Below are 20,491 nucleotides of genomic sequence, written 5' to 3' on the forward strand. Positions count from 1 at the left end.
TCTCACCATTTTCTTAGGTTAGTAGAGATAGCTTGTTGACATATCTACCAGACTTCCTGCTAATCCCAAGGAATAGGTGGCGCTCGGATGACTTAGGTTAGTGGCTGTACTCCAAATGACCTATCTTTCCGCCATTTTTCTTAGGTTTGTAGATGGGTGTTGCATTATCCTGATGGAATTTGAACTTGCCGCCATTTTCTGGGGGAAGGGGTTAAATTATTGGAGGTACCCCAATTGACCTATCTTCCTGCCAAAATTGGATTACGTCATGGCCGCCATATTGGGTGATGTCATGCACTTTTACCAAGTCTACATGTCGCCATCTTGGATGACACCATCGCCGCCATCTTGGATACATCTGGCAACAATGCAGAGTGGCTCAGAACTGGCCTTGTCCCAATACTGGCGTGCACTAACAGTTTGCACAGGCATAATAGCATCTTTAGGCTTTGGAAGAACAGTGCCTAGTACTAACGCCCGTCTACTATGGTTTATGGTGTCATCAAAACACTGAAAAATCACATGTCAAATTCACTGTAACTAAAAATGCGCCATAACAATACTTACAGTTGGTGTAGAAAGTTGTTAGTCCAAGAAGAAACAAATGAAGAGAGGTTCAGACTTGATCCTAAGAACAAATGGGTGTACAATGACTGCTTGGCCTTTGTAGATGACCTGGCCATTTTTGCTAACAACATAGAGTCAGCAGTTAACAAGATCAATAGGCTGTCAGGAGGAAGATAGACCAGGCATACCAACTGACAAAGAATACTTATAGCAAAAAGTCGATAAGTATAAGGCCAAGTTCCAACATTATAATACAGTTGTAAAACCTGAGGGCTTATATGCGTCTGAAATTTTGACCACGAATAGACAAGGTCAAGGTGAGTGGCTGGAAAATCGAGAGTGCAGGATATTAAGGAAAATCCTAGGTAATAGATGGGTTGATGAACAATGGCGAATGGGAGCAAATGAGGACTTGTACAGGAAGACAGAACCTATCACAAAATCCATTAAGAAGAGACGATTGTTATTTTACAGTCATCTCGTGAGGATGGACGGTGACCAACTAACAAAAAGAATATGGAGTTTTATCCAATCCAAGAAAATAGTGCCGAGATGGTTCGAAGAATGTGATAAAAATCTTAGGCAGATTGGTATCCCAGAGAGAGAAATTCCTGACGGGAACAAATATCGAAGATTGGTGAACAACTACCAAGGTCTTAAAATGGCATCAATGTCCAAAAGACGGAGAGGACCTTTGTCCGAAGAGGATAACTTCTTGAGGAGCTCAGAAGATACTGGCAAGAAGTCAAAGCTAGAACACGAACAAGACCTAGACACTAAAATGAAATTGGTTGTTACCACGCAGTCCATAGAAGCTCAATTCGACTAATAAAAGAAGAAAAATAGTTATTGTCATGTCAACCCATTTCTTTGGTTTCGGTACATCACAACCATACTGTAGCCTGTCATCCTAGGCTACGCTGTAGATCAGACTGCCAGCACAATGTACATCACAAGACATAATAACTAGGTACCAAGTAAACATCGTCAGCGTTCTGTCATATCTCTACCTGTGCTTGTATCGTATCACATGACACATCATTACGCCATGGGTCGATGCCGCTCCCGTTATAGGTAGGTGTGGCCTATCCCAGTTTAGACAGTTGCCTAGTCTGGAAATATCAGTATATGCAGAGCATAACGAGTAGCGAGGCATTAAGAGAAGTGAAATGCATGAAGTAAATACCCAACGGAAATCACAGCCAACTGTACTGTGTTAATTAAACAGTGGTTAAATTGTTATTAATAAATGCATCACAACCACGAAAATGAAATCATAGCAAATAATCATTCTTGATCGCAAAAGAATGATTTTTTTAAATATTTTATTGTAATGTTAACCTGTTTCAGTCTAGGCATTGATCATCGTACCATTACATATCTCTGAAATGCAAATAATGCTTTCCTAGAGGGAATCAGTAGCATATAAGGAGAATATAAGAGATTTATAAACTTGGGTGGTGTGCAGAGACATGAGGCAGAACAAGAAACGTAAGGGAGACATTCACGGACGTATATAAGGGGAGAGGCAGGGGGTTCGGACCCCCCTTCCTTAGTTTACACAAAAAAACGCCAATATTAGAAGAATACCCGCCTTTGAAACCCCGTGCCACAAAATAGTTGCCCACTGCGCTTGGTTGACGTAGTGACAAGCCATTGAGGAATGAGGCTGCAAAAAAATAGCTGTGCCCTGCCGCGGGGTGTCTAACCCCACCCTCACTGTGTGTGCAACGGAAGTGAGTGCAATCTTGCCAACCGTTGCGGAATTCCGCTACGTGTATTGGAGTTTTTTGGCCTTCGTGGCGTAGCGGCGAAATTATGAAATGGTTAAAAATTTTGCGGAATTCAACTTTCTTTGGCGAAATGTAAAACCCTCGTAAATTTTCACTGCCAAGTACAAAACATGTAATATTTGCACGAGAATGCAGATACCGAACAGTCTTTCTCCATGATGACAGACATTAAAACTAAAAGACCTAGTATGACTAGACATCCAAAACAAGAACCGTTATTGATCATTATTATATTTCGTACACAATTACGGAGGAAAATTTCCGTAAGTTTGGAAAGGCACACTGCGTCTTCAGGCCACGATTGGCCTACCGGGACCATCCGACCGCCGTGTCATCCTGAGTGGAGGATGCGGATAGGAGGGGCGTGTGGTCAGCACACCGCTCTCCCGGTCGTTATGATGGTATTCTTGACCGAAGCCGCTACTGTTCGGTCGAGTAGCTCCTCAATTGGCATCACGAGGCTGAGTGCACCCCGAAAAATGGCAACATCGCATGGCGGCCTGGATGGTCACCCATCCAAGTGCCGACCACGCCCGATAGCGCTTAACTTCGGTAATCTCACGGGAACCGGTGTATCCACTGTGGCAAGGCCGTTGCCTGAAGTTTGAAAAACGTATCGATTATTATCTGAGAACTGAAGGTGATCAAAATATTGCTGCATACATTTCACTGTGATTTTAATAAACATTGAAACGTTTCACACACACAGTGCTAAAAAAAAAAAAAAACCTTGTAAATTAATTCACAGTGCTAAAAAAAAAAAAAAACCTTGTAAATTAATTCCTTACGCCTTAGCCAGTTCAGATTGCATATAAAGAGGAAAATTACCTGTCGCATCAAACTACTATATTATAGAATATATAGTATATATAGTATAGTATACATAGTATATATTATGTATTAACAGCTACTATTTGAATGAAGCACGATATTCAGGTCCATCACTGGACACTGTCGTCCTAGCTCTCGCTGACCGTTAAATGCCCCAGCTGGAAAGATATGGAATATATTTGTTTATAGCTTAAATTATTTATTTAGCCTGCATATCGTCAGGAATTATGTAGACTATATCATAAATTACATTTGAAACTGTAGTGGAATTTGGAAGTGCTCGTAGCGGAATTAACTTATTTTTGGCTGGCAACACTGAACGGAAACAATACAGTGTGTTCTGTGGCTTCCCCTTGGGCAGACACAGTTAGAGATGGGCAAACTGAAACACGTAACTGTTTCGAAACAAACGAAACAGTAGAATGTAATGTTTCGATACGCTGTTTCGAAACAGTGAAACAGTTTGTGTTTTGTAATCTAATAAACCTACACATTTTATCATCTTCAATGTCTACTGTATAAGTATGTCCATATAAACAGAAATGAGGTGAGAGAGCACTAATCATGTCGCAGAAAGTATGAAACTATCACTTGGGCGTCTTGGCAGTTTCGTGCTTCCTGCAGCAAATGCACTGCTTTCGTGTCGTGTGAATTTCATACTTTTCAATTGGCTGAGGACAGCCATAGCTGAAGACAGAAGAACCACCACGAACGGAACTGGAGGTGGGAGCAAACTGCAGAAACAACGGATATGCTAATGGGATTCCCACATTCCCTTAGTATGGGTAATATACCCATACTGCTAATTTACATGCACACAAAGGGAATCATTGTGGATAATAGGCACAGTGACTATAGACTCACAAATAACGCCAAATAATTCGAATAAACAACAAAATATAACAGAAAAATTTTTTGTCTTTCAAGGTGTTTCGAACCGTTACTATAAATTCACCATGCTTGCCAGCCCTTCCCGTTCACCATTACACTATCAGTAATATGTCAAACAGATTGCTTGCAATTATACCTACATCAAATTTATGTATATGTCTAATAACTGTCACTCTACGCCTTTTTTTATTCAAAATGTTGTAGGCTTACTTGCGTTACTCAATATGATTACTGTACATGAACAGAGAAGCGTATGTTATAAAAAAAAGTGTAATTTAACTGAATGATTTTCACATATTTATTATTTTGAATGTGAATAGTATGCGTTGTTTTATTGTTTGGTTAGTGTTTATAAAGCAGATGTTACGCCATTTCGTAATAGGACAGTCAGCTAGAAACGAAGCTTCATTTTCGGATATCTTAAGCTTCATGCTATTGCTTGTCAAAAAGATTTCGACACTCTTGAAAGTGTTTGATGAAGTGGTATGTTGTGTTTCAGTACCTGTGCCGGCCCGAATCTCGTCCGACACAGAGCGGAATGAAACATCACTGTTTCGATACAATTAGTCCGTTCCAAGCACAGGTGGACTGAAACAGCCTTATTTTGAAACAACGATACAGTTTCTGTGTCTGGCTCGAGATCGAATCTGGTCCGGTTATCCGAGACAGAGGCGGAATGAAACATGACTGTTTCGAAACAGTGAACCACAGCCGTTCCGAAACACTGAAACAGTTCCACGTATCGATACACTGTATCGATACATAGAAACAGTGGCCAAGTCTAGACACAATTAGAGTGACGAAGTTTCGGACGTCGTGTGTTAAGCCAGCTTAAACTGCGTGTGCGTGTGTTTGGTTGTTAAAAGAGTCGTCTTTGCAAAAAAAAAAAAAACTATGAAACGGACAAGACAGAAATCCCTTCTGGTTTTTTTATTTCTAAAAAAGAGACACAGAATTCTGATGCACTTGTTTCGAAAGAGAGTGGGAAGTCACCGCGTGATGCGGAATCTCAGCATGAAGAAGCGGGACCATCCAGGAAAACTGAGGATGAAGCAAAGAAGGGTGAGTCTCCTATTTACCATTATGAAAAGGGTTATGTGATTTTGAGGCGCAGTTTTGCAAAAATTAAGAAGAACCTTCTAGCTTAACATTTAATTACAAATGAACAAATGGGCCTATCGCAAAATGCGTTACACCAATTTTTTCTAGTTTAATTCTGCGTTAGGTTATTATATGAGAGAATTTGCCTATAATGTTTAATAACTATTTTCTATTTATATTTATAGTAACAACTGCCTGGATTATGGGCGTTTTCCCTAGGAACTACTCACTTCAAAACTCTTGAAACGTGTTAGTCTGATGTTAATGAAATTTCATGTGGTTACAGGCACATGTATTGGCAGTGTAAATCTCAACTTACAGAATTATTCAATCACTTATTGAAAGTTTCTTATAATTTTTCTATAATAAGTTTTCCATGGTCAATATAAACACAGAAAGCGTGTGATGGTTTTGGAGCCCTCTTTTTGTCGTACCTAATCTTGAAACTGTACAGTGTGATATAATTGTATGAAGTTTAATATCGGATAATGGTTGCAACTTTGTCCATGTTGAAGAAGCTATTTTTGCCAGCAAAAATGGTGACTGTTCATTGGCTGAAAAGTAAATGTGACAAACAGTGGCGCATAAAAAAAATTTACACCCCTAAACACACCGTAATATACGCGTCCCACTTAATTTTGCACGTTTGTTCTTGTCACTCTTATTCACGTTAAAGACACTTATACAATTGTCAAGCAACACCAGCACAAAAAAAAGTTTGTACATAAAAACTTCCAGTTGAAAATCGTACCACACTGTACACGAGGAGAAAGCTTTTTACTTTAAACACAACAATGACAAACTGACTAGCTTGGATTACTTGACCAAACTGTGCTATGAGATAAATGAGATGATTGTATGGCATTGTTGGCCGGGAGGCCCCATGCGGGGAAGTTCGGCCGACGTATTGCAAGTCCTTTTTAGTTGACGCCACTTGGCGACTTGCGAGTCAATGATGATGATGATGAACACACAACACCCAGTCATCACGAGGTAGAGAAAATCCCTGACCCCGCCGGGAATCGAACCTGGGACCCCGAGCACAAGAAGCGAGAACGCTACCGCAAGATCACGAGCTGCGGACTGCTATGAGATAAAATCGTTAAGACAAGAATGACAATGCAGAATAATTTGATTTCATTGTCGCCTCTTTCTCTATTCTCAATGAACGTTAACTTAAAAGCTGACACCATTATGGCAATAATAACTTTTCAAAACTCGATTCCAGACGGAAAATGAGTGTTTAAATTTCCATTGAGTCGCGAAGTAAACTAACAATTTCTCAAACTTGTATTGTCGATTGTCGTCGTTACGTCTTGTTCAAACTACCTGGTTATTTCACAATATTAATCATTCTTGTCATGTGTTAGAGCAGTTATTTTGAAAACATAAAATATTAAATAGAATGCAAAAAATGCCGACCTCTAAAGGTACTGCCCTTACGCTCGTGCCTGGTGGGCCTATACGTAAATCCATCTCTGATGACAAAGGTACAGGTACAGTGCGTAATAGACTTGGCCACTGTTTCTATGTATCGATACAGTGTATCGATACGTGGAACTGTTTCAGTGTTTCGGAACGGCTGTGGTTCACTGTTTCGAAACAGTGGTGTTTCATTTCGCCCCTGTCTCGGACAACCAGACCAGATTCGATCTCGAGCCAGACACAGAAACTGTATCGTTGTTTCAAAATAAGGCTGTTTCAGTCCACTTAGAACTACTTAAACCTAACTAACCTAAGGACAGCACAAACATCCATGCCCGAGGCAGGATTCGAACCTGCGACCGTAGCAGTCGCGCGGTTCCGGACTGCGCGTCTAGAATCGCTAGACCACCGCGGCCGGCTTCCACTCCGTAACTGAAAACGGAAACCACGTGTGTACGTGTACCTCATGGTAATGTACATGTGTGTCAGTGAAAAAGACCAATAAAAAGGTGCTAGCATGTGGACGTAATGTGCTGTTCCAGTCTCTTCTGTACCTAAGGTCCATCACCGTTTCCTTTGGATCCCTACGTAATTCGGTGCTCTCCGATACACACGATCGAACAGCGGAGGAGTGGTACTCAAGCGTCAACTTTAGGTTACAATATCTCCGGATGTAATTAACATTTTACAATGCAACAAACGACACTGATTACGTATTTGTTTATATGTTCAGATGTGCTAACAAAACTAACGGGGTTCCATTGAAAAAAAACGTAGGTTTGTGTTAAAAAACATACTTCCGTGCATTTTTTTATGGTTTGTATTAACCAGTTACACTAGCCCCTCTCCTCACGTTCGGTCTGTGGAATCGATTCGTCAGTATTTGATTCCAGCGGTAACGTTAGGTGACTAACCCTATATATAAATGTTGTTCGTAAATGAATATATATATATATATATATATATGACGATTTCAGTTTCATTTACGAACAACATTTAAAGCGAGTTTTACTTCCAAGCCTTTCGTCTGCATTCGTGTGAGCATGACGCACAATGCTTGCTTCCTCCTCTCCCCGCACTCCCCCCACATCTCTGCCGTCTTACAGTTAGACACACTGTAAGTCAAGTTCACAGGAGTTGAATGGGCAGTAGCAAGTACAAGTCGGAAGACTGCGACTTACTGACGTTCTCTCTCTAGCTGCTGCCATCCTCAGTGATCTGATACAGAACTTTGCATATGAAGCTACTGAGAGGTGATTGTTGAACCAAGTTCTTTTCATTGACACAATGTAAGTTGTACAACTGTAGTTCTTTTAATTTCGAATTTTCTATGAGTTGTTGTTGTGGTCTTCAGTCCTGAGACTGGTTTGATGCAGCTCTCCATGCTACTCTATCCATTGCAAGCTTCTTCATCTCCCAGTAACTACTGCAACCTACATCCTTCTGAATCTGCTTAGTGTATTCATCTCTTGGTCTCCCTCTACGATTTTTACCTTCCACGCTGCCCTCCAATACTAAATTGGAGATCCCTTGATGCCTCAGAACATGTTCTACCAACCGATCCCTTCTTCTAGTCAAGTTGTGCCACAAACTTCTCTTCTCCCCAATCCTATTCAATACCTCCTCATTAGTTATGTGATCTACCCATCTAATCTTCAACATTCTTCTGTAGCACCACATTTCGAAAGCTACTATTCCCTTCTTATCCAAACTATTTATCGTCCATGTTTCACTTCCATACATAGCTACACTCCATACAAATACTTTCAGAAACGACTTCCTGACAAATCTATACTCGATCTTAAGAAATTTCTCTTCTTCAGAAACGCTTTCCTTGCCATTGCCAGTCTATATTTTATATCCTCTCTACTTCGACCATCATCAGTCATTTGCTCCCCAAACAGCAAAACTCCTCTACTACTTTAAGTGTCTCATTTTCTAATCTAATTCCCTCAGCATCACCTGACTTAATTCGACTACATTCCATTATCCTTGTTTTGCCTTTGTTGATGTTCATCTTACACCCTCCTTTCAAGACACTGTCCATTCTGTTCAACTGTTCTTCGAAGTCCTTTGCTGTCTCTGACAGAATTACAATGTCATCGGCGAACCTCAAAGTTTTTATTTCTTCTCCATGGATTTTAATATCCACTACGAACTTTTCTTTTGTTTCCTTTACTGCTTGCTCAATATACAGATTGAATAACATCGGGGAGAGGCTACAACCCTGTCTCACTCCCTTCCCAACCACTGCTTCCCTTTCGTGTCCCTCGACTCTTATAACTGCCATCTGGTTTCTGTACAAATAGTGAATAGCCTTTCGCTCCCTGTATTTTACCCCTGTCACCTTCAGAATTTGAAAGAGAGTATGCCAGTCACCGTTGTCAAAAGCTTTCTCTAAGTCTACAAATGCTAGAAATGTAGGTTTGCTTTTCCTTAATCTAGCTTCTAAGATAAGTCGTAGGGTCAGTATTACCTCACGTGTTCCAATATTTCTACGGAATCCAAACTGATCTTCCCCAAGGTCGGCTTCTAACAGTTTTTCCACTCGTCTGTAAAGAATTCGTGTTAGTGTTTTGCAACTGTGACTTATTAAACTGATAGTTCGGTAATTTTCACATATGTCAACACCTGATTTCTTTGGGATTGGAATTATTATATTCTTCTTGAAGTCTGAGGGTATTTCGCCTGTCTCATACATTTTGCTCACCAGACGGTAGAGTTTTGTCATGACTGGCTCTCCCAAGGCTGTCAGTAGTTCTAATGGAATGTTGTCTACTCCTGGGGCCTTGTTTCGACTCAGGTCTTTCAGTGCTCTGTCAAACTCTTCACGCAGTATCATATCTCCCATTTCATCTTCATCTACATCCTCTTCCATTTCCATAATAATGCCTTCAAGTACATCGCCCTCGTATAGCCCCTCTATATACTCCTTCCACCTTTCTGCTTTCCCTTCTTTGCTTAGAACTGGGTTTCCATCTGAGCTCTTAATATTCATACAAATGGTTCTCTTTTCTCCAAAGGTCTCTTTAATTTTCCTGTGGGCAGTATATATGTTACCCCTCGTGAGATAAGACTCTACATCCTTACATTTGTCCTTTAGCCATCCCTGCTTAACCATTTTGCACCTCCTGTCGATCTCATTTTTGAGACGTTTGTATTCCTTTTTGCCTGCTTCATTTACTGAATTTTTATATTTTCTCCTTTCATCAATTAAGTTCAATATTTCTTCTGTTACCCAAGGATTTCTAGTAGCCCTCGTCTTTTTACCTACTTTATCCTCTGCTGCCTTCACTACTTCATCCCTCAAAGTAACCCATTCTTCTTCCACTGTATTTCTTTCCGCCATTCCAGTCAATTGTTCCCTTATGCTCTCCCTGAAACTCTTTGTTTATCCAGGTCCCATCTCCTTAAATTCCCACCTTTTTGCAGTTTCTTCAGTTTTAATCTACATTTCATAAACAATAGATTGTGGTCAGAGTCCCCATCTGCCCCTTGAAATGTCTTACAATTTAAAACCTGGTTCCTAAATCTCTTTCTTACCATTATCTAATCTATCTGAAATCTGTCAGTATCTCCAGGCTTCTTCCATGTATACAACCTACTTTTATGATTCTTGAACCAAGTGTTAGCTATGATTAAATTGTGCTCCGTGCAAAATTCTACCAGGCGGCTTCCTCTTTCATTTCTGCCCCCCAATCCACATTCACCTACTACGTTTCCTTCTCTCCCTTTTCCTACTACCGAATTCCAGTCACCCATGACTATTAAATTTTCGTCTCCCTTCACTATCTGTTTCGTCTCCCTTCACTATCTGAATAATTTCTTTTATTTCATCATACATTTCTTCAATTTCTTCGTCATCTGCGGTGTTAGTTGGCATATAAACTTGTACTGCTGTAGTAGTGTCTATCTTGGCCACAATAATGCGTTAACTATGCTGTTTGTAGTAGCTTACCCGCACTCCTATTTTTTTATTCATTATTAAACCTACTCCTGCATTACCTCTATTTGATTGTGTATTTATAACCCTGTATTCGCCTGACCAAAAGTCTTGTTCCTCCTGCCACCGAACTTCACTAATTTTCACTATATCTAGCTTTAACCTATCCATTTCCGTTTTTAAATTTTCTAATCTACCTGCCCGATTAAGGGATCTGACATTCCGCGCTCCAATCCCCAGAACACCAGTTTTCTTTCTTCTGATAACGACGTCCTCTTGAGTAGTTCCCGCCCGGAGATCCGAATGGGGGACTATTTTACCTCCGGAATATTTTACCTATCATCATTTACTCATACAGTAACGCTGCATGCCCTCGGGAAAAATAACGGCTGTACTTTCCCCTTGCTTTCAGCCGTTCACAGTACCAGCACAGCAAGGCCGTTTTGGTTAGTGTTACAAGGCCAGATCAGTCAATCATCCAGACTGTTGCCCCTGCAACTACTGAAGAGGCTGCTGCCCCTCTTCAGGAATCACACGTTTGTCTGGCCTCTCAACAGATACCCCTCCGTTGTGGTTGCACCTACGGTACGGCTATCTGTATCGCTGAGACACGCAAGCCTCCCCACCAACGGCAAGGTCCATGGTTCATGTGGAGAGTGTCTATGAGAACTGATACGAAATTAGGAGCTACAAGTGCCATCATTCAACATGAACTATCAATTCCGCGAAACCTGCAAGCTTTCGTACACAAACGACAGTTGTAGTGTTAACACTTCATGCCGCCCCTGACACCTCGATTGGCTAGGAGGTGATAAGCGGAACTTACTTCCCCTTTCGTTTTCCTTGTGAAGAAACTTTAGTGTTGGTTCTGAAAAGGAGACCACATGGGTAGTGGATTTTAGAATTTTTTTTATATTTATGGTACGTGAAGTTCAAAACTCAAATAACAATCAGCCAAAGCCATTCGACGCAACCCTCAAAATTTCTCGAGAAAATCGACTTTGAAGTTTTGCAATTATAAGTAAGTACCAATAATTAACAACGCTGTCTCAGCTTTAAGTGTAGCTCAGGTAGTCGGCACGGTAGCTCAGCGTGTTCGGTCAGAGGGCTGCGTGCTCTCTGTAATAAAAAAAAAAAAAAAACTGAGTCAAACGTTCAACGATCAACTTGAACGGATGTGTTGTGACGTCCGCCCAGACCAAAACGCAACGAACTATACCGAACAAAAGAAAAAAAAAAGTGGTAGTGTACTTTAAGTGTAGCTCAGGTGGTAGTGTATTGGCCTCACAACCATAGAGTCGGTGTTTCGAATCCTGCCGTGATAGTTTTTTTTTCCGTTGTGTTCAAATACTTCAACAATTTTAATATCGAATGGCAATTGTTACGAAAAATGCACATATTTTTTGTTTATTCGTAACCTTCTGTATCTTATTGCCCTCATACGCGTCCGAGATCACAGTCGTTTTTTCTCTTGTCAGAAGAGGATGCAGCGCACGCCTCGTCAAAACACAATCTGCTTCGGCAACGTTCCGTAGAGCGCGTACAGCCGACACCTTGTAACACACAGGCCTTCCCAGAGCTGTACGACGTCACGCCGTTAGCCGCTATGAGAGAGGCGGCTGGCCCAACTCAACAGCCAGCAGCTACGCGAGTGCCGGCCTAACGACGTGACGTGGCAGTGCTCGTATATAGGAAATTACGAATAAAAATATGTGCATTTTTCGTAAAAATTACCATTAGATATTAAAATTGTTGAAGTATTTGAACACAACGAAAAAAACTGAACTGTCGCGGCAGAATTCGAAACACCGACTCTATGGTACTAAGGACAGCACACTACCACCATCATTGTTTTTTGTTGATCTCATTTTTTTGTTCTTTATTGTCCGTTGAATTTGTTCGTGGCGGACGTCCGATGACACCCATTCCGATTGTTCGTTGATGCGTTCACTCAGTTCCTTTTCTTTTTTTTTTTTTCTTTTTTTTCTTTTTTTTTTTTTTTTTTTACGGAGGGCAGCTAAACCTCTGACCGAAGACGCTGAGCTACCGTGACGGCGGTACCTGAGCTACACTTAAAGCTGAGACAGCGATGTTAATTATTGGTACTTACATATAATTGGTTCGCCGATGACATTGTAATTCTGTCAGAGACAGCAAAGGGCTTGGAAGAGCAGTTGAACGGAATGGACAGTGTCTTGAAAGGAGGATATAAGATGAACATCAACAAAAGCAAAACGAGGATAATGGAATGTACTCGAATTAAGTCGGGTGCTGCTGAGGGAATCAGATTAGGAAATGAGACACTTAAAGTAGTAAAGGAGTTTTGCTATTTGGGGAGCAAAATAACTGATGATGGTCGAAGTAGAGAGGATATAAAATGTAGACTGGCAATGGCGAGGAAAGCGTTCCTGAAGAAGAGAAATTTGTTAACATCGAGTATAGATTTAAGTGTCAGGAAGTCGTTTCTGAAAGTATTTGCATGGGGTGTAGCTAAAAAATGGTTCAAATGGCTCTGAGCACTATGGGACTCAACATCTTAGGTCATAAGTCCCCTAGAACTTAGAACTACTTAAACCTAACTAACCTAAGGACATCACACACACCCATGCCCGAGGCAGGATTCGAACCTGCGACCGTAGCAGTCCCGCGGTTCCGGACTGCAGCGCCAGAACCGCTAGACCACCGCGGCCGGCTGGGGTGTAGCGATGTACGTAAGTGAAACATGGACGATAACCAGTTTGGACAAGAAGAGAATAGAAGCTTTCGAAATGTGGTGCTACAGAAGAATGCTGAAGATAAGGTGGGTGGATCACGTAACTAATGAGGAGGTATTGAATAGAGTTGGGGAGAAGGGGAGTTTGTGGCACAAGTTGAATAGAAGAAGGGATCGGTTGGTAGGACACATTCTGAGTCATCAAGGGACCACAAATTTAGCATTGGAGGGCAGCGTGGAGGGTGAAAATCGTAGAGGGAGACCAAGAGATGAATACACTAAGCAGATTCAGAAGGATGTACGCTGCAGTACGTACTGGGAGATGAAGAAGCTTGTACAGGATCGAGTAGCGTGGAAAGCTGCATCAAACCTGTCTCAGGACTGAAGACGACAACAACAACAACATATAATTGCAAAACTTCAAAGTCGATTTTCTCGAGAATTTTTGAGAGTTGCGTCGAATGGCTTTGGCTGATTGTTATTTGAGTCGTGCACTTCACGTAGCATAAATACAAAAAAATTCTAAAATCCACTACCCGTGTGGTCTCCTTGTAAGACCTGGGCAGGCAGAACGCGGCGTGGCGCGCGGCTCACATCGCGGCGTGTGGCTGCCGCGTTCATTGACGAGGGACAGTTAAAGGCTAGGCGCAAACTGAGGCGCGTACAGCACGTGTGACGTGACACGACACTACAGCTCGACACGCACGGGTCGCGCGGGTGCAGCGCATATTGCGACGCGTACACCAACTTCGCACGCGCCGACTGGCGAAGCTCTGCGTTGACTGAACCGAAGCGCGCGCAACCTCTTACCTTTCTCAAACGATTTTACAGAAACTATTCTCTGAAAATATATGATTTTTGCCTTACTTGTAGCGTTATGTGTCAGCGTTGTGGCGAAGTGCCCATCATCTCGCTAATGACCATTCTTATTGTGATGTACTCATTTTAGTAAGACACTACGCAAAACTCAAAAAGTTTGCAACGAAAATTAGGGATCGCTGTGACTTGGTGTTTGGTGCGTATTACACCATATGTTGCTGCGTATGAAATTTAGCTAACATGCTGAAATTTTGTTTAGATTTGGGAGGAGGTCTCTATCTGCCTCCGATCTCGAGAGAATGGATCCCATGTAGCGCGCTCACTTCCGATCTCACGTCCGCGAGAATGAAATACTCGCAACATCACTCGTATCTCCTAAACAGCTCGAGACATCGAAACGAAAGTTTGACGAATGATCGCACACCAGGAGGAGAGTGTTTTGCCAATTCTTAAACACACGGAACTTTCTTATCTACGGCGATATATCAATACTTGCCTTTTTATTTATTTCACTCCCGTGCCTGTAATTTTTAAGAGTTATCTACAGCTAGCGAAACAAGAGCTTCCTACTATGAAAATAAACAGGAAATTTCTTCTTTTATGTTACTGCAAACCGGTACCATGAGGTTTTTCGTAAGCTATTGAACTCTGTGATTGCCAATTACTTGTTTAATGAGGCACTCCGTTTCGGAATTCTATCGCAATAGCTGCTGTGAGAGGAGTTTGGCAAATTACACTGTGACAAAGAAAACACAATTAAACCAGTCACCAAGAGAAATGTGGAAGTTACTCACAGACGATGATGCTTCTTCGAATGAGAAATGTTAACAACTCACACAAAAATAGATTGCCAATTCTGTAGTAATTTTGGTGGAATCCCTGTAACCCGTCGTATTTTTAACACTGAGCGACTGGAATGGAAACTTACCAAAGGATTTTATTCCTTCTCTTGATCTGAGCAGTTCTAAAATAATGACGAGCGTTCCTTCAGGCGGAATGATAGGCGCATGCCAGATACTGGTTACGCACATGCGGCTTGGCAAGCTGACAGTGTGTGATCGCGAATAAAATAGTTGGTATTGAGAAAAATAAACAATTGATCTGTCGCACAACACAATGGTCAGTGTATTGTCAGCAGCGGAGGATATTGGGCGCGACAGGAATGCACAAGCTAGCCATGTGTGCCTTGTGAGATGGAGTTCGGAAAACATTGTCATCAAAGTAGATCTGCCTTTGTCAGCAGCACATTTCAACAAATTAAATATATCTAATCATGACACTCCTTTAGGATATTCCTACTTTCGTAATAATAGCGACCATTTTCTTCATTTGTATAGCCTGTTGTTGTATAATTAGTTTATTAATGCTGATAATGTCCATGCAACAATTGAAATGCTTTTTCTCATCACGGCGAACCAATTAAAACATTGTCATTTGTGACTGCTTTTCGACTGTTTCTAGCCTGCAGTGGAAATATGTTGTTCACATGCATGTAGTACAGTGTGTCGTATTACATTGTTACATACGTATCAGAGTAATCACAGTGAAACTTCTATACTTCAGATCTTGGACGCTTTTTACCACAAGAACAAAGGGATCACACCTGTGGAGATTATCCCTTTCTAAATTTTTGTAACAGATCGTACAGATACGCTAGCTTACTAGGCAGCGAGAAGATAACCTTGCTTTACTTTCCTGCCTTGATTCTAAGTCACATGATTTTACAATATTCCCTGCTTCCTTATTCACTACCCTCTGTCCCTTCTTGCGATCTGAAAACATCGCGGAGGCGTATGGTGCAATTCCAGTGGCCAATGTCTCATCTGTTACTAAAGTATACATTTTTCTTGACAGATGAAAAACAAAACACAACTATGCACATATAAGTAACAGAAAAGTATAACGTGCTAACGAAGAAAGCTGGAGCGTTTAAATGGCGAAAAACGAAACACTACTCAAAGGCAATAAAATTTAGTATACAGTCAGGCAAAATTTATCGTATTGGCAATACTACCACTGCTGATATGCGCCGTTCCGATGTGAGCATATGGCCGGGCTACTTTTCCGCTCCCCGCCCCAAATTTCCCACGGTGCTAGCGAGGCGAGAAACTGTGCCTCAACCAAAACGCCGCGCGACCTGGCACAGGCGCGTGTCGCGTCCCAGTCGCGTCGCGTCGCAATTTGCACGGTGGTCCAATTCGAACCTGTGGAGTTACAAAAACACGCGCTGCGCTGCGTCGCGCCACACGCGCTATACGCGTCTCAATTTGCGCAAATTGAGAAGCGTATAGCACGTGTGACGTAACACGACACTACAGCGCGACACGCACGTGCCGCACAGGTCGCGCGGGTCCAGCGCATATTGCGACGCGTACACCGTACTTCGCACGCGCCGACTGGCGACGCTCTGCGTTGACTGAACCGAAGCGCGCGCAACCTCTTATCTTTCTCAAACGATTTTACAGAAACTATTCTCTGAAAATATATGATTTTTGCCTTAGTTGTAGCGTTATATGTCAGCTTCGTGACGAAGTGCCCATCACATCGCTAATGGCCATTCTTATTGTGATGTACACATTTTAGTAAGACACTACGCAAAACTCAAAAAGTTTGCAACGAAAATTAGGGGTCGCTATGATTTTGCGTTTGGTGCGTATTACACCATATGTTGCTGCGTATGAAATTTAGGTAACATGCTGAATTTTTGTTTAGACTTGGGAGGAGATCTCTGCCTCCGATCTCGAGAAAATGGATCCCATGTAGCGCGCTCACTTCCGATCTCACGCCAGCGAGAATGAAATACTCGCAACATCTCTCGTATCTCCTAAACCGCTCGAGACATCGAAACGAAAGTTTGGCGAATGATAGCACACAAGGAGGAGAGTGTTTTGCCAATTATTAAACACACGGAACTTTCTTATCTGTGGCGATATATCACTACTTATACTTTTTTTTATTTATTTCACTCCAGTGACTGTAATTTTTTAAGAGTTATCGACAGCTAGCGAAACAAGAGCTTCCTAGTATGAAAATAAACATGAAATTTCTTCTTTTATGTTACTGCAGACCGATACTATGAGGTTTTTGGTAAGCTATTGAACTCTGTGATTGCCAATTACTTTTTTAATGAGCTCCTCCGTTTCGGAATTCTGTCTCAATAGCTGCTGTGAGATGAGTTGGGCAAACTACATTGTGACAAAGGACGTACAATTAAACCAGTCGCCAAGAGAAATGTGGCCTTTACTCGTAAATGGTGATGCTTCTTCCGCGCGACCGCTACGGTCACAGGTTCGAATCCTGCCTCGGGCATGGATGTGTGTGATGTCCTTAGGTTAGTTCGGTTTAAGTAGTTCTAAGTTCTAGGGGACTGATGACCTCAGATGTTAAGTCCCATAGTGCTCAGAGCCATTTGAACCATTTTTGATGCTTCTTCGAATGAGAAAAGGTTAACAACTCACACAAAAACAGATTGGCAATTCTGTTGGAATTTTGGTGGAATCCCCGTAACCCATCGTATTTTTAACACTGAGCGACTGGAATGGAAATTTACCAAAGGATCTTATTCCTTCTCTTGATCTGAGCAGTATTAAAATAATGACGAGCGTTCCTTCAGGCGGAATGATAGGCACATGCCAGATACTGTTTACTCACCTAGGGCTTGCCAAACTGACAATGCGTGTTCGCGAATAAAATTGTTGTTATTGAGAAAAATAAACAATTGGTCTGTCGCACAACACAATGGTCAGTGTATCGTCAGCAGCGAAGGATAATGCGCGCGACAGGAATGCACAAGCTAGCCATGTGTGCCTTGTGAGATGGAGTTCGAAAAACATTGCCATGAAAGTAGATCTGCCTTTGTCAGCAGCACATATCAACAAATTAAATATATCTAATCATAACACTCTTTTAGGATATTCCTACTTTCGTAATAATAGCGACCATTTTCTTCATTTGTGTAGCCTGTTGTTGTATAATTAGTTTATTAATGCTGATAATGTCCATGCAACAATTGAAATGCTTTTTCTCATCAAGACGACCCAATTAAAACGTTGTTATTTGTGACTGCTTTTCGACTGTTTCTAGCTTGCAGTGGAAATATGTTGTTCACATGCATGTAGTACAGTGTGTCGTATTACATTATTACATACATATCAGAGTAATCACAGTGAAACTTCTATACTTCAGATCTTGGACTCTTTTTACCACAAGCACAAAGGGATCACACCTGTGGAGATTATCCCTTTCTAAATTTTTGTAACAGATCGTACAGATACGCTAGCTTACTAGGCAGCGAGAATATAACCTTTCCTTACTTCCCTGCCTTGATTCTTAATCACATGATTTTATAATATTCCTTGTTTCCTTATTCAACCTTTGTCCCTTCTTGCGATCTGAAAACATCGCGGAGGCATATGGTGCAATTCCAGCGGCCAATGTCTCATCAGTTACTGAAGTATACATTTTTCTTGACAGAAGAAAAACAAAACAAAACCATGCAGATATAAATAACAGAAAAGTATAACGTGCTAGCGAAGAAAGCTGGAGCGTTTAAATGGTGAAAAACGAAACACTACCAAAAGGCAATAAAATTCAGTACACAGTAAGGCAAAATTTATCGTATTGGCAATACTACCACTGCTGATATGCGCCGTTCCGACGTGAGCATATGGCCGGGCTACTTTTCCGCTCCCCGCCTCAAATTTCCCACGGTGCTAGCGAGGCAAGCGCTACGCCGGGCGCGAGAAACTGTGCCTCAACCACAACGCCGCGCGACCTGGCGCAGGCCCGTGTCGCGTCCCAGTCGCGTCGCGTCGCAAGTTGCGCGGTCCCATTTGAAACTGTAATGTTACAAAAAAACGCGCTGCGCTGCGTCTCGCCACACGCGCTATACGCGTCTCAATTTGTGCCTAGCCTTAGGGCCACACAGCAACAACAGGTGGCCGCAACGTCTGCTGTTGCTGCGAAAGGTCAGCTGTCACTCAGTGGAAGTAGCCCAGCGATACCACAAATCTACTGCCTCACAACCGCCAGTGTCAAAACACAGCAGCAGTCGTACGGGCCCGCACAAAAAAATGGTTCAAACGGCTCTGAGCACTATGGGACTTAACTTCTGTGGTCATAAGTCCCCTAGAACTTACAAGGGAACCTCCCCGTCGCACCCGCCTCAGATTTAGTTATAAGTTGGCACAGCGATAGGCCTTGAAAAACTGTACACAGATCAATCGAGAAAACGGGAAGAAGTTGTTTGGAACTATGAAAAAAATAAGCAAACTATACAAACTGAGTAGTCCATGCGCAAGGTAGGCAACATCAAGGAGCTTGTTAGTATACGAGCGCCGTGGTCCCGTGGTTAGCGTGTGAATCTGCGGAACGACAGGTCCTGGGTTCAAATCTTCTCTCGAGTGAAAAGTTTAATTTTTTATTTTCAGATAATTATCAAAGTTCAGGCACTCACACATAATCAACTTCGCTCTCCAAAATTCCAGGACATGTTCAGATTTGCTTGGACATATACAGGATTTGACGGTCTACGCACGGAAACATTTGAAAACGTAAAAAACATGTGTTTTGACAGAGCACAGGGAAAAATGTGCGACTGTGAAACTGTTGCATTCATTTGATGCAGTTTATGCGACAAACTCTTATGTTTTCATCACTCTTTTTGGGAGTGATTATCACACCCACAAGAAAACCTAAATCGGGTAAGGTAGAAGAACCTTTTTACCCATTCGCCAAGTGTGCAAGTTAGGTGGGTCGACAACATATTCCTGTCATGTGACGCACATGCCGTCACCAGTGTCGTAAAGAATATATCAGACGTGTTTTCCTGTGGAGGAATCGGTTGACCTATGACCTTGCGATCAAATGTTTTCGGTTCCCATTGGAGAGGCACGTCCTTTCGCCTACTAATCGCACGGTTTTGCGGTGCGGTTGCAAAACACACACACTAAACTTATTACAGTGAACAGAGACGTCAATGAATGAACGGACAGATCGTAACTTTGCGAAAATAAAGAAAGTAAAATTTTCACTCGAGGGAGGACTTGAACCAAGGACCTTACGATTCGCAGTTGCTCACTCTAACCACGAGACCACGGCGCTCAGTAGCTAACATAGTCCTTTATGTTGCCTATCTCCACATGGACTACTCAGTTTGTATATTTTGCTTATTTTTTCATAGTTCCACACAACTTCTTCCTGTTTTCTCGATTGATCTGTGTTTAGTTTTTCAAGGCCTATCCACTGTGTCAATTTATAACTAAATCTGAGGGGGGTGCGATGGGGAGGTTCCCTTGTTAGAACTACTTAAACCTAACTAACCTAAGGACATCACACACATCCATGCCCAAGGCAGGACTAGAACCGCTCGGCCACTGCGGCCGGCGGCCCGCATAAGTGCAGCGAATT

The 20,491-nt window shown here is 42.0% G+C and overlaps 1 protein-coding gene across 1 annotated transcript in view; it reads right to left on the bottom strand.

Annotated features, from left to right (window-relative positions):
* LOC126213211 (ankyrin-1-like) overlaps positions 1-20,491 on the bottom strand; it is a 415,927-nt gene that overhangs the window by 346,153 nt on the left and 49,283 nt on the right. The gene's annotated exons all lie outside the window — the stretch shown is intronic.

This window comes from Schistocerca nitens, chromosome 11, assembly GCF_023898315.1.
Source record: "Schistocerca nitens isolate TAMUIC-IGC-003100 chromosome 11, iqSchNite1.1, whole genome shotgun sequence".
In the NCBI taxonomy this organism is placed as follows: Eukaryota; Metazoa; Arthropoda; class Insecta; order Orthoptera; family Acrididae; genus Schistocerca; species Schistocerca nitens.